Source organism: Dermacentor variabilis, chromosome 8 (genome assembly GCF_050947875.1).
Source record: "Dermacentor variabilis isolate Ectoservices chromosome 8, ASM5094787v1, whole genome shotgun sequence".
Classification (NCBI taxonomy): domain Eukaryota; kingdom Metazoa; phylum Arthropoda; class Arachnida; order Ixodida; family Ixodidae; genus Dermacentor; species Dermacentor variabilis.
Genome location: NC_134575.1, coordinates 44,201,951 through 44,214,513, shown reverse-complemented (window position 1 = coordinate 44,214,513; position 12,563 = coordinate 44,201,951).

The window sequence follows — 12,563 nt, the reverse complement described above, 5'->3', positions numbered from 1 at the left end:
ATTCAAGATGTTTACTTGCCAAGTTGTATTTTGCCCATTTAGTATGCTACAATCTAGTCCATGTTTACTGATAAACAAAAGTTCCAGTTCTAGTGCGTTAGCAAATTGGCGTGCAGTTATACAAAGTAAGCATAGTACTTTTATCAGCCTGTAAACGTAACTAGACGATTTATCAACTTGCAAACGTAACTAAATGAGCAAGCGCAGTGTAATGCGAGCACAAGGAAACATCAACACATCTCACTCGATGACCGCGGAAACTCGCTGTCAAGACGCTCGAGTGAGGAAACGCGGCAGTAGCAACGAGCGAATTGACTTTCACGCTCCCTCTCGCATCAACGAGAACAAAGCAGCGAAAACACATCGCATGGAAGAATCTGTCCCCTTCGCAGAAGGCTTTCAAGATACAGCAGCCCGGGCGAGTGTGCGCGGCCGCCCACGCCGCCAGGTGTAGAACGCCCCCCCCCCCTCCTCTCTACCCTGGCCCCGCAGTCTTGCGCGCGACGGAAGAAGGCGCGCTTCCCCCACACTTACCTCCCTTTCGTGCGTGAGATTGAGCAGCGATCGCCGGCTCACCTCCACGCGCTTTCACTCGCACATGCAGCATAAGGCCATTTATCATAAGGCGACCATTTTATCACCCTTGTACTTTATACGGAAACTCACGGTGGCTGCGACGACGACGGCGGAAATGCCCTTGCAGTGTCCGTATAGTTGCTATTGCAATAGAGACATCTATACGCCAGCGTCCGCTCTCAAAATCCATAGCATCACGCGTCAGTTGGTGCCGGAACTTCAAGGGAGCGTAGCCACCTGTGTTTCGCACGTTTTAGCGTCTCCTCTAGCTTACCGCTCGTCGTTTCGCGGTAAGAGTAGCTTTTCTTGGCATCGAAGGAGGGCAATTTACCAACGTAGTTCAAATATTTTACAGCACAGCTGTATACCTCAACCGTCCAAGGAACTGTTCGTGTTGTGGTAAGCAAAAAACTCCCCATACGTGGACCGATCCCGGAGATAGTGCAATGGCGGACCGACCCGCGCCGGAGCTGAAGCAGCAGTTAAGCACTCCGTATGCGTGGCTCGATCCCGAAGATAGTGCAATGCCGGGCCGACCCGCGGCGGAGATGAAGCAGGCGTTAAGCATTCCCATACGTCGGCCGATACCGAAGATAGTGCGATGCCAGCCCGACCCCGGTGGAGGTGAAGCAGGCGTTAAACACTCCCTGTACGTGGGCCGATCCCGAAGTTAGTGCAATACCGGCCGATCCGCGGTGGAGGTGAAGCCGGCGTTAAGCCCTCCCATACGTGGGCCGATCCTGAAGATAGTGCAATGCCGGGCCGAGCCGCGGTGGAGGTGCCGTTCGCCATTAAGGGGGCCACATACACAGCTTCGCTGCTCATCCTTCTTCACAGAGTGGAAGGACACTGAGAATTTTTCTTTCTTTTTACTGTTCTTTTGGGCGCTAATATAAACTGCATGAATTATCTAGCTCTCCTACGACACCGTTCCCCGGAGGGGTGTCTGCGTAAACAGGCGTTTGGTGTGTTGCGACACCACGTACCCAAGCACACGAGGGTTGGACCCTCCCGCCAGTGGCCATACGCGGCTGAGCCGTGTCCGGGGAGAGGGGGATTCTGGGGCTGGGCCGAGGCCAGGTGTTCGTTCCCTTAAGGCTTCCGGACGGAGGCAACACACCTCTCTCGCGTCAGGTTCACGTAGGCGGCACATCCAGACTGAACCACCCGGAGGAAATCGGTAGTCGTTTCTTTTTCCTATCCCGCTCTTCAATCTTTTTTCTGTCCTATCTTCTTTCTTTTACTGTCCTATCATCCCTTCTCTTCCGTCACTTCCTAATTTTCCTAGGTGGCTTGGGTCAACCTTGTGTATGTGCCCTCCCTTGGTTATGATATATTGCCATCTAAGAGTCCTTGGGCATCGCCTGTCATGTTGGTGAAAAGGAAGGACGGTAGCCTGCGCTTCTGCGTCGACTATCGAAAACTCAACCAGCTCAAAAAGAAAGACGTTTATCCGCTGCCGCGTATCGACGATTCACTGGACAGGCTACGAAACGCACGTTACTTTTCGTCGATGGACTTGAAAAGCGGCTACTGGCAAATAGACGTTGATGAGACAGACCGTGAGAAGATCGCTTTTATGACGCCCGACGGACTTTATGAATTTCAGGTGCTCCCCTTCGGTTTGTGTTCTGCGCCAGCAACGTTTCAGCGACTAATGGACACGGTAATCTCAGGCCTCAAATGGCAAACCTGTCTGGTGTACCTCGACGACGTGATTGTTTTCTCCGTCACGTTCTAGGAACACTTACGGAGACTAAACACGTTCTTTGAAGCAATACGCTCAGCTGGTCTAACTTTGAAACCTGAAAGTGCCATTTTGGCTTTGAAGAACTTCAATTTCTCGGTCACGTTGTAAGTCATGAAGGTGTCCGACCTGACCCTGATAAAATCTCTGCCGTTGCTACTTTCCCAACGCCATCAGATAAAAAGGCCGTGCGACGTTTTCTGGGCCTTTGCGCCTACTACCGACGCTTTATTGCGCACTTTTCGCGCATCGCATGGCCATTAACGAATCTAGCCAGAGAAGATGTCCCCTTCGTATGGGGTGACGACCAGCAACGGGCATTTCACGACCTACGGCAACGGCTGCAGACGCCTCCCGTGCTCGCACACTTTGATGACGACGCTCCTACGATTCTTCATACCGACGCTAGTAATGTCGGCCTTGGCGCAGTGCTTGTACAGCGCCAGGACGGCGCCGAAAGAGTGATTGCTTACGCCAGCAGGACGCTATCAAGGATGGAGGCAAACTACTCCACTACAGAAAAAGAATGTCTCGCACTGGTGTGGGCCGTCCTGAAGTTTCGGCCATATTTGTATGATCGGTGTTTCACCGTTGTCAGTGATCATCATGCACTTTGCTGGCTGACTAATTTAAAAGATCCAGCTGGTCGGCTAGCGCGCCGAAGTCTTCGTCTCCAAGAGTTCGGCTTCACGGTTGTCTACAGATCAGGGAAACGACACACCGACGCCGACTGCCTTTCTCAGTCTCCTGTTCAGACTGCAGTGCACGACTATGATGACACGGCTTTTCTAGGCGTGCTAGATACTGTCGCCGTTTCACGCCACCAACGCGAGGATAGAGAACTGATTTCTCTTTTTGATTACTTAGAGGGAAGAACAGGCAGCGTGCCGAGGTTATTCGCCAGAGGGCTGCCTTCATTCTGCTTACGCCACGACGTTCTGTATAAAAAGAACTTTTCACTTAGTGGCAGCAGCTACCTACTCGTCATTCCCGCATCTCTTCGCTATGAAGTCCTAGATGCCTGTCACAACGAGCCGACCGCTGGTCACTCGGGCTACACTCGGACATTGGCAAGAGTTAGGCTAAAGTACTATTGGCCGAGACTTGCGTCGACCATGAAACATTACACACAGACATGCCTGGATTGCCAGCGCGGCAAGTCCAGGTGCGGGTCTGGACTCCGATTCGTCGGCGGGGGCTGTCTGAAAAGCTCCTGCGAAGGTACTTCGGCCCGTACACAGTTCTGCGCCGCATCAGCGATGTTCATTATGAAGTTGTCCCCGACAGCCATAACTGCTCCAAACGCCGGCGGCATCTGCCCTAGGTTGTGCATGTGCTTCGTATGAAGCCATACATTTCCTCATGACCTCAACTTGGCAACGTTTGTGCACAGCCTTCGGACGTTGGTGCATCGGGACGATGCCTCTTTTTTCAAAGGAGGGGGAGGGGGGGCAAATGCCACATCCTATATGGTCGCCGCGGGTATGTGCCAGGCAATGAGAACGACGCTGAAGTAGCACGCGAGTGGAAAAACAGAGACGACAACGACGTCGCGTTGACTGCTCTGTTAAAATGCTTCCATACGTCCTCTACGCCGGCGTTCCCGTGTTCTACTAGGCTGCGACAATACTAGGTTATAGCAGCAATGTATGGTTGGCGCCTGCAACCTTACGCGTTAAGCATTGCAGCGTCCCCAAGTTGGGCTCCATGGTGGGTGGCCGCCATTGCTGGCGAAAAAACCAAAGTACTATGGGAACACCAGCATTTCCCCGCATCTTCACCCTCAAAAGAGGGGACGCACCGATGAGCATGTTTCAATGCTCATCGGTGCTCATCGAAGACATGTTTCAATCCCCCAAAAGAGGCGTATCCGAAATTCCATGTTGTGCACAGTGAAAACTCTGAAAAACAGGACAGATTCATTTCTGCGTTTATAATTGTAAAATATTTGCCCGACGCCATAGGGTCAGGTTATCAAATCATGAAAATGGCTAGTGGAGGCCTTCTTCTTGAGATCCCTCAGAAACATCGGTACGAGAAGCTAGGCAGCCTTGTGACATTTGGTAACATACCAGTTTCTGTTAAACCACACCGATGAATGAATAGCTCACGTGGGGTTGTGTCAGAGGCAGACCTCCTAGAATTGTCAGAAGCTGAAATCCTCGAAAGCTGGAAAGGTAAAAATCTCACCAATGCATAACGTATTATCATTAGACGGGACAACACAGAAATCCCCACCAAACATCGCATCCTAACATGTGCATCTAGCCTTGTGCCAGAAGCCATTGAAACAGGATACATTAGGTTAAATATCGGACCACATATCCCAAACTCTAGATGGTGCTTCCAATGCCAAAGATTCGGCCGTGGCTCGCAGACCTGTCGTGGTCAAATAACCTGCACAAAGTCCAGGGCCGCGCCCCTGCTACAACTGTAGTGCCAGACCTCACTGTGTGAACTGCAGTGGTGACCACCCAGTTCACTTACGTTCCTGTCCGAACTGGAAGAAAGAAAAAGAAATAATCGCCCTAAAAGTCAAAAAAAAATATTTCTTTTAAGGAAGCCCGTAAGAGGTGCTCACCTTTCCGAAGCACACCATATACTGATGCGGCGCGTCGGGGGGCAAAGTCGCAGTGGCCACCGCCAAGTACCCAGCCCGCGTGCAGTGAACTACGACTTATGGCTCCTGACCCCGGGATGAAAGTAGTTTAGCCTACTCCACCCAACCAGCAAACAGGCCAGGCTACCCTAGGGTTGCCGGCACCGTGAAATGCCTTTGCGGCAACCTGTGCGTCGCGTAACCATACCGCAGGGCCGCCAGCAGCCCCCAAGGTGGGCGCAGTCAAAGCTGCCTACTCGACCCCTCCTGGCGCTGGCCACAGCCGGCGCAGCTCAGACACAAAGGCAGCCCCATCGACCTCTGGGCTGGTGGGCTCAGGGATCTCGTACTCCGAGGCGAGACTCTCTCGGGGAACTTTCCACTCGAAAGAGCGCGTGTCCGGCCCCTCACAAGAGGCAATGGACACTGCGCCTATCCTGATGGCGAACCAAGCGCCTAAGGAGCGGCGAGGCTCCGTCGACTGCTCCACAAAGGCCGAAACCCGCGTTACAGGGCCCCGAAAGAACTCTGTAATCTAAGGCAACACTTCTGCTTTTGTACACGCAGCACCAATTTACTATCCGTATAGATACACAAATTTTTACGATGGAACGTCAGAAGTCTTCTTAGAAACCTCGATGATGTGCAAGAACTTATCCACGAATACAATCCAAAAGTGCTGTGTGTACAGGAAACGCAGTTAAAATAGAAACATACAAAGTTTCTCCCACAGTATGTTAGGTTTAGTAAAGATCTGGATGATGCTCTCGCATCATCAGGCAGTGTTGCCATTATAATTCATAAAAGCATAGCGTGTCAACGTTTAGAGCTACGCCCCCTTACGCCCCTTGAAGTAGTGGCGGTTCGAGTTGTTCCCCTAAACTCATCACCATTTGCTCGCTTTACATACCCTCACATTACCAATTAAAGAAACATGACTTTCTTTCATTTATTGATGAATGGTCAGAATCTTATGTCTTTCTTGGCGATTTCAATGCACACATCAGCCTGTAGGGCGAGTCTCGTATAGATGCGCGAAGTCGTCTCGTTGAACAGTGTATTTTCTCCGCTGGTGCGTGTCTGCTGAATAAGAAGGAACCCGCATACTACTGCCTCGCAAACAGAACATTTTTTTCAATCGATCTTCACACAGTTTACCCGTCTATATTACCTGTACTTGAATGGTAAGTTACCAAAACCCCTTACAGGAGCGACCACTTCCCCATACTGCTGAGAACATCCAAAGAAAACGAATATCCACCACAGGCTCCTCGGTGGAAGCTTGATATAGCCGATTGGGAGAAATTAGGAACTCTTACTAGTATCTCATGGGCTGAGATGTCTTCTTTAGGAATTGATGCTGCTGTGGAGTATTTTACAGCCCTAATAATAGATGCTGCTTCTATATGCACATCTGAAGTGAGTTCTGTGGCATGCAAACGGCGTGTCCCGTGGTTGAACGAAGAGTGTAGGAACGCTCATACGAAACAGAACAAAGCGTGGATGTTGCTACGCGCTTCTCCCACTGCGGAGAATCTTATTAACTTTAAGAATCTAAAGTCGCACGGCAGGAGGATGCGCCGACAGGCAAGAGGAGAGAGTTGGTAGAAGTTTTTATTGAGTATCAACTCGTATACAGACGAGGCCAAAGTCTGGAAGAGGGTTAAAAAGGTAAGAGGGCGACAAACATATTCAATTCCTTTGGCAAACGCACAGGGCGATACCTTGCAGAACCAGGCAGACTCACTTGGGGAACATTTTGAGAGCGTTCCAAGCTCAACCCTCTATTCACAATCCTTTATCAATTATAAACAAATAGAAGAATACAAGTCATTCATACATAAAAGCCGACAGAATGAACCGTATAACCGTCCTTGTAGTATCGCCGAGGGGAGAGCTGCCTTGATCGCATGCAAGAGCTCTGCACGGGATCTGACAGAGTCATGTATAAAATGATGAAAAACTTGCACACTGGCACACAAGTTACACTACTCGCACTTTTCAACACTATTTGGGCTTTCGGATGCAAAGAAGTCATTCTGGTCCCTGTTTTGAACCCGGGCAAAGACGCTTGCTTTGTGGCAAGTTATCGCCCGATAGCTCTCACAAGTTGCCCTTGTAAGGTAATTGAAAAAAATGATTAATCGGCGACTAATCCATTTCCTAGAACCGAGCAAAATGCTTGAACTTTATCAGTGTGGCGTCACAGAATAGCGGTCCACAACCGATCATCCTGTACGTATTGAAGGTAATATTCGTGACGCATTTGTACACAAACAGTTTTTCTTATCCATATTCCTCGATAACGAGAAGGCGCACGACACAACGTGGCGCTATGGAATCTTGAGAAACGTGTCGAAAATGGGCATCCGTGGCAATATGCTAAACCTAATAGAAAGTTATTTGTCCAATCGTACATTCCTGGTAAAAATCTGCAATGTACTGTGACGTCTATTTATACAGGAAACTGGTGTACCCCAGGGAGGCGTGCTCAGCTGCACACTCTTTATCGTTAAGCTGACCACACTTCATATTTCATTACCACCGGCTATATTTTATTCCGTCTACGTGGGCGTCATTCAAATAGGTTTGAAATCCTGTAACCTCGCAGTATCCGAAAGTCAGGTACAGCATGCCTGGAATAAGGTGTCCAAGTGAGCCAACAAAAATGAATTTAAAATCAACCCTCACAAAAGTTCTTGTGTTCTGTTCACAACAAAGAGAGGCCTGGTTCCAGATTCTTGTGTAGAACTGTGTGCACAACAAATGCCTGTCAACAAAGAGCGAAAATTTGTAGATATAATACTTGACTATAGCCTCACTTTCATTCCACACCTTAAGTATTTTAAAGAAAAACGTCTAAACACAATGAAATTACTAAAACTTCTATCCCGCACTACATGGGATAGTGACAGGAAATGTTTAATGAATCTTCACATGAGCCTAATTCAGTCACGATTGGGCTATGGTGCCGTCGTATATCACTCTGCCGCCTCGAGTGCGCTGAAGATGCTAGATCCTGTCCACCATCTAGGTATCCACTTAGCCACTGGCGCTTTCAGGACAAGCCCGATTGAAAGCTTGTACGCAGAATCAAATTAGTGGTCACTCCACTTGCTGCCAACATACATCTGCCTCACATATTTTCTCAGAATACACTACAATCATGAACTTACGCGTTTTAATACCGTTACCAATGTGACCTGTGCTACACTTTTCCACAATCGACCGTCTATAAGACAGCCTTTCTCGCTGCGTGTGAAGGAGCTTAGAGATGAAATGCCTGTACCACTCCTCGAGCATGGCTTAATGCATCCGACCAAGCTGCTACCTCCTTGGGAGTGGCAGGTGGTAGAATGCGACACATCCTTTCTAGAAGTTACAAAGCACGCTCCAGAAGTCGAGATCGAAATGGACTTCCTGGAACTTCAGTACAAGCACTCGTGCACAGAGTATACACAGACACTTCAAAGTCACATGCCGTGTTGTCCTACGCAGCCGTGAGTCCATCCTTCTCGGAATCCGATGTACTGCATCCGGAAACAAGTATATTTACGGCCGAGGCCTACGCGCTATTGTCGGCTGCGAAGAATATAAGGAAATCAAGACTCCATACAGCAGGTATATATACAGACTCCCTAAGCGTCGTGAAGGCCTTGATGTCACTCTGTAGGCATAAAAATCCAGTACTTACTGAACTCTATTCCTACCTGTGTAAAGCTTATCTATCTAATCAGCACATCATTATATGCTGGGTGCCTGGCCCCATAGGGGCATCGAGGGCAACTTCGAAACCTCCGGCAACGCATGCGGGATGCAGAAACAAATAAGCTGTGGGTGATAAAGCCACAGTTAGGTTTTTGGGTCTCCGCAACAAAATCACGGCGAACAGATGTCCTATTCTGTCGTGTCAGAGTAGGACACACATTGACCACTCATAATTTTCTATTCACTGGAAATGAACCTCCAACCTGCGGTAGATGTGGGGAGACCCATACAAAAATGCTTCCTTACTTTCCTTAGAACTTTTATCAACATCCTATCAACTTTAGTAACATCCTATTGACTTTTACTTTTTAGTAACGTTTGTCAAAAGAAAGTTGGTTACTTCTTTTCTAACTTCAGTATGTAAAAAGAAAGTTACTAGAAAGTTAAGACACACTATTTTAACTTTTTAGAAACACGATTCAATAGGAAGTCAATAAAAATAATTATGTTCTTAAAGTAGATAACCCAAGTTACAAAACATGCATGAATATTATTCAATAAGGTTATAATTATTCAGTGAACATGGCTGGTGCAAGACAGTCTTGTTTCATGGGCAGGTGTAAATTTCCACAATTTTCAATCAACTTTCTAGTAACACTGGTTACTAGAAAGTTGTTAAGAATGATTTAGTGAAAAATGAACATATAACAGCATCTGAACTATAAATGAATATGCAAAGACTGGCTGCTTTAGAAAAAAATGTTTTTTTGCACAGTAACTGTTTTCCTAATTTTTAATCGACTTCCTAGTAACAGATGATAGTAGAAAGTTCATAGAAAAAAATTGCTTCTAATACCGGACGCTAAGAGGAAATATGGTCTCACCAATTCAAGATGAGGGCACGTATTCTCGAAAACACGACAGGTAGTGCCATGGGAAGCGTGTATATGAGCGGTGATCATGAATTTGTGCTCAGTAGGTGTCAAAGAAGCCCGTAGGCCATGCACCATATCACTAGACGGAGCTGCACGGACGGCGCGCTGATCGTCTCGTGTTCGCCAACTAAAGCGGGAGACACACAGTCCGATTCGGTGTCCGATCCGGCGTCCGACGCGCCGAAACTGCAGCCCGAATCGAGGTGCTTTGCCGTGCCGAAGCGCCGGCTCGGACGTCCGGCGTGCGACAAACCGGGCAGATTTTCATCGTCCGACGTGTCCGACAACTGCACCGTCGTCTCTGACGTTCCCTCCACGGAGGCGGTGCTGGCTCGCCGGTTTCTCGCAGTTATTCTTTTTCCTTGCCTGCTGCAGTTTGTTTCTGACATGAAATAGTTACCAGTTCAGTAAAATTATCTCGAACGTGTGCCTGTTATGCAAACCAGCGCCTTGTACACTAGCACTAAGCTACTGGTGAGATCGGGAGCCGCGACGCGAGGGCATTTCGCGAGCAGACATCACACACCGACCGTCTGAGCGAGGCCGCTCGCTTCGCTTGCACGTTTGCCCTTCGCAACGACTGCGTCGAGTAAACTAATTGTATTTAATTAGGGCCGACCTAAGTGTACAGTGTTAATTGTTTTGGCAAAAATAAGCACTCTTCGACGAGCTCGGGCCGGATCGCAAGCGCCGTCGGCTGCAACGTCCGCCTAGCTATGCCTACCGGCCCTATCGCTGGCTTTAGCGGAGCCGTCAGTGGACAACGCGCCGTCGTGAAGTGTTCTGTCGCTCACAGGGGCATAATTTTATCGACAGCGTTCGCGTAAAGCGAAGCAGTGTTGTGCAGAGTTGTTTCTATTGCGTTTCTCGACCTGGATATGAACTCAAGCTGGGGAGCTGGATGTGGGCGGAGCTTACGCGCCGCTCATGCCGTAGCATGCAGCGCCGCACGTCGGATCGGACACCGAATCGTACCGCGTGTGTCTGTATAGCTCGCTCAAGGTTCGGCTGAAGTCCCCGTATGTTCTTTATAAATAAGGAAGCCTACCTAGGCACTGTAAACACAACGATTGGGGCCTAAATACCTCTTCGCCTCCCACTACGGCTTCCTTTGAGTTACAAAGTCTGATCTCGAAGGCCGTGCTTTTGCAACCTGCATGCACCTGAAGCAATTGCGAATCTTGAAGGCAACATCCGCTTAGCTTTTATTATATATACGTTTCCTTAAACTTCGTATCACAAAGTACAAAGTACACACTTTTGGACCAAAGAAATCTATTAAAGGACGGTAACACTGAACTTAGCGTCACACATTACTTCCCCCCTCTCCTTTGGCTTCTGGATTGGATTGGCGCGGCTCGCTACGTGCTTGCGCGCGCTTTTCCGAGCGCAGATTGATGCGCGCCTGGTTTCTGCACTAGGTGTTTACACCATCACTTTTTCGAGCGCAGATTGGTGTGCGTCTGGTTTTTGCACTAGGCTTTTATACGATCGCTTGTCGCTGCTTTCCTTTTCTCTGGTTTGATTGAACACATCGCTCGCTGCTCGCGCTTATATATAAGAAAACGCTGCGCCGCTGGCGTACCGTGTACGTGAGCGCGCAGCAATGCCGGGAAACATTCATACAAAAGCAAAGGGTGAGAACACTGCGCTTTGTTTTTCATTACTTTGTCATGTACCTTCACACTGGGTAGCGCCGAGCGATCGCTTCTAACAAACGCAGAAATGAGTCTTTGCAGCGCGTGTGGCCATTAATTGACTACCCAACCAGTGGCGTAGCTAGGTCGTCTGGCACCCGGGGCCCTTAGCTCTTCTGTCACCCCCCCCCCCCCCGGTTGTAGTCGAGGAAGGCGAGGATATCGACAATTTTCGGGTGTTTTCAGACGTATATGACACCCCCCCCCCTACTGGCCCCGTGCACCCGGGGCCCACGGCCCCCCGGCCCCCCGGCCCCCCCTGTTGCTACGCCACTGTACCCAACACAGCCATGTGAGGTGCGACTCCAGGCGGAGAGGAGGTGGCGCTTCACTTTCTGCATGCCAATAACTTTCCATTTTTTTGCGTGTGAACGCCCGTGATCGGGTCCACAAATTTCATGCTGTCTGGTTTAGTTTCCCATTGCAGATTGAGGCTCACTCCGTTAGCATCCACTAAGTTCGGGATGCAGTTGTATGCGGCCCATTCAATCGAGGCCGCCTGATGACGGGCGACAAGGTTCCGCCGAGCCGGCAAAATCACGGCGGCATTGCAGACCTTGGACCATGGGTATTCGGCATGACCTGCGTGACCACCGGGCAGTTCCGACTATTCAAGGTCGACAGACGAGACGCGGCGACGGTAGGCCCCATTATTGCAGCCAACGTTGAACCGGGAATTTCGCTTGCCGCGAAGGAGGCGTTCATCAATATGCATAATCCTTCGGGGCCACCGAGTGGGTGTCGCGCCAGCAGCTCGTCCCGCACGACCTCATGAGCTATCGCGGGCATTCACACGCAAAAACTAGCAAGTTAATAAACTGAAGCGCCACCTCCTCTCCGCCGGCTGCAGGGTAACTGCACCGCTGCTGGAGTCGCACCTCACATGGCTGTGGTGGGAGTCAATTAATGGCCAGACGCGCTGCAAAGACTCATTTCTGCGTTTGTTAGAAGCGATCGCTCGGTGCTACCCAGTGGTAAGGTACATGACAAAGTAATGGAAAACAAGGCGCAGTTTTCTGGCGCGCTTACATACACGGTACGCCCACGGCGCAGCACTTCCTTATATATAAGTGTGAGCAGCGAGCGATGTGTTCGAAGACCAGCGCAAAAAAAAAAAAAAAGCAGGCGCACACCAAGTATGCGCGCCTGCACCAAGCCGCACCGAATCAAGCCAGAGAAAAGGAAAGCAGCGACAAGCGATCGTATAAAAGCGCAGTGCACAAACCAGACGCACACCAATCTGCGCTCGAAAAAGCGACTGTATAAAAGCCTAGTGCTAACACCAGGCGCACATCAATCTG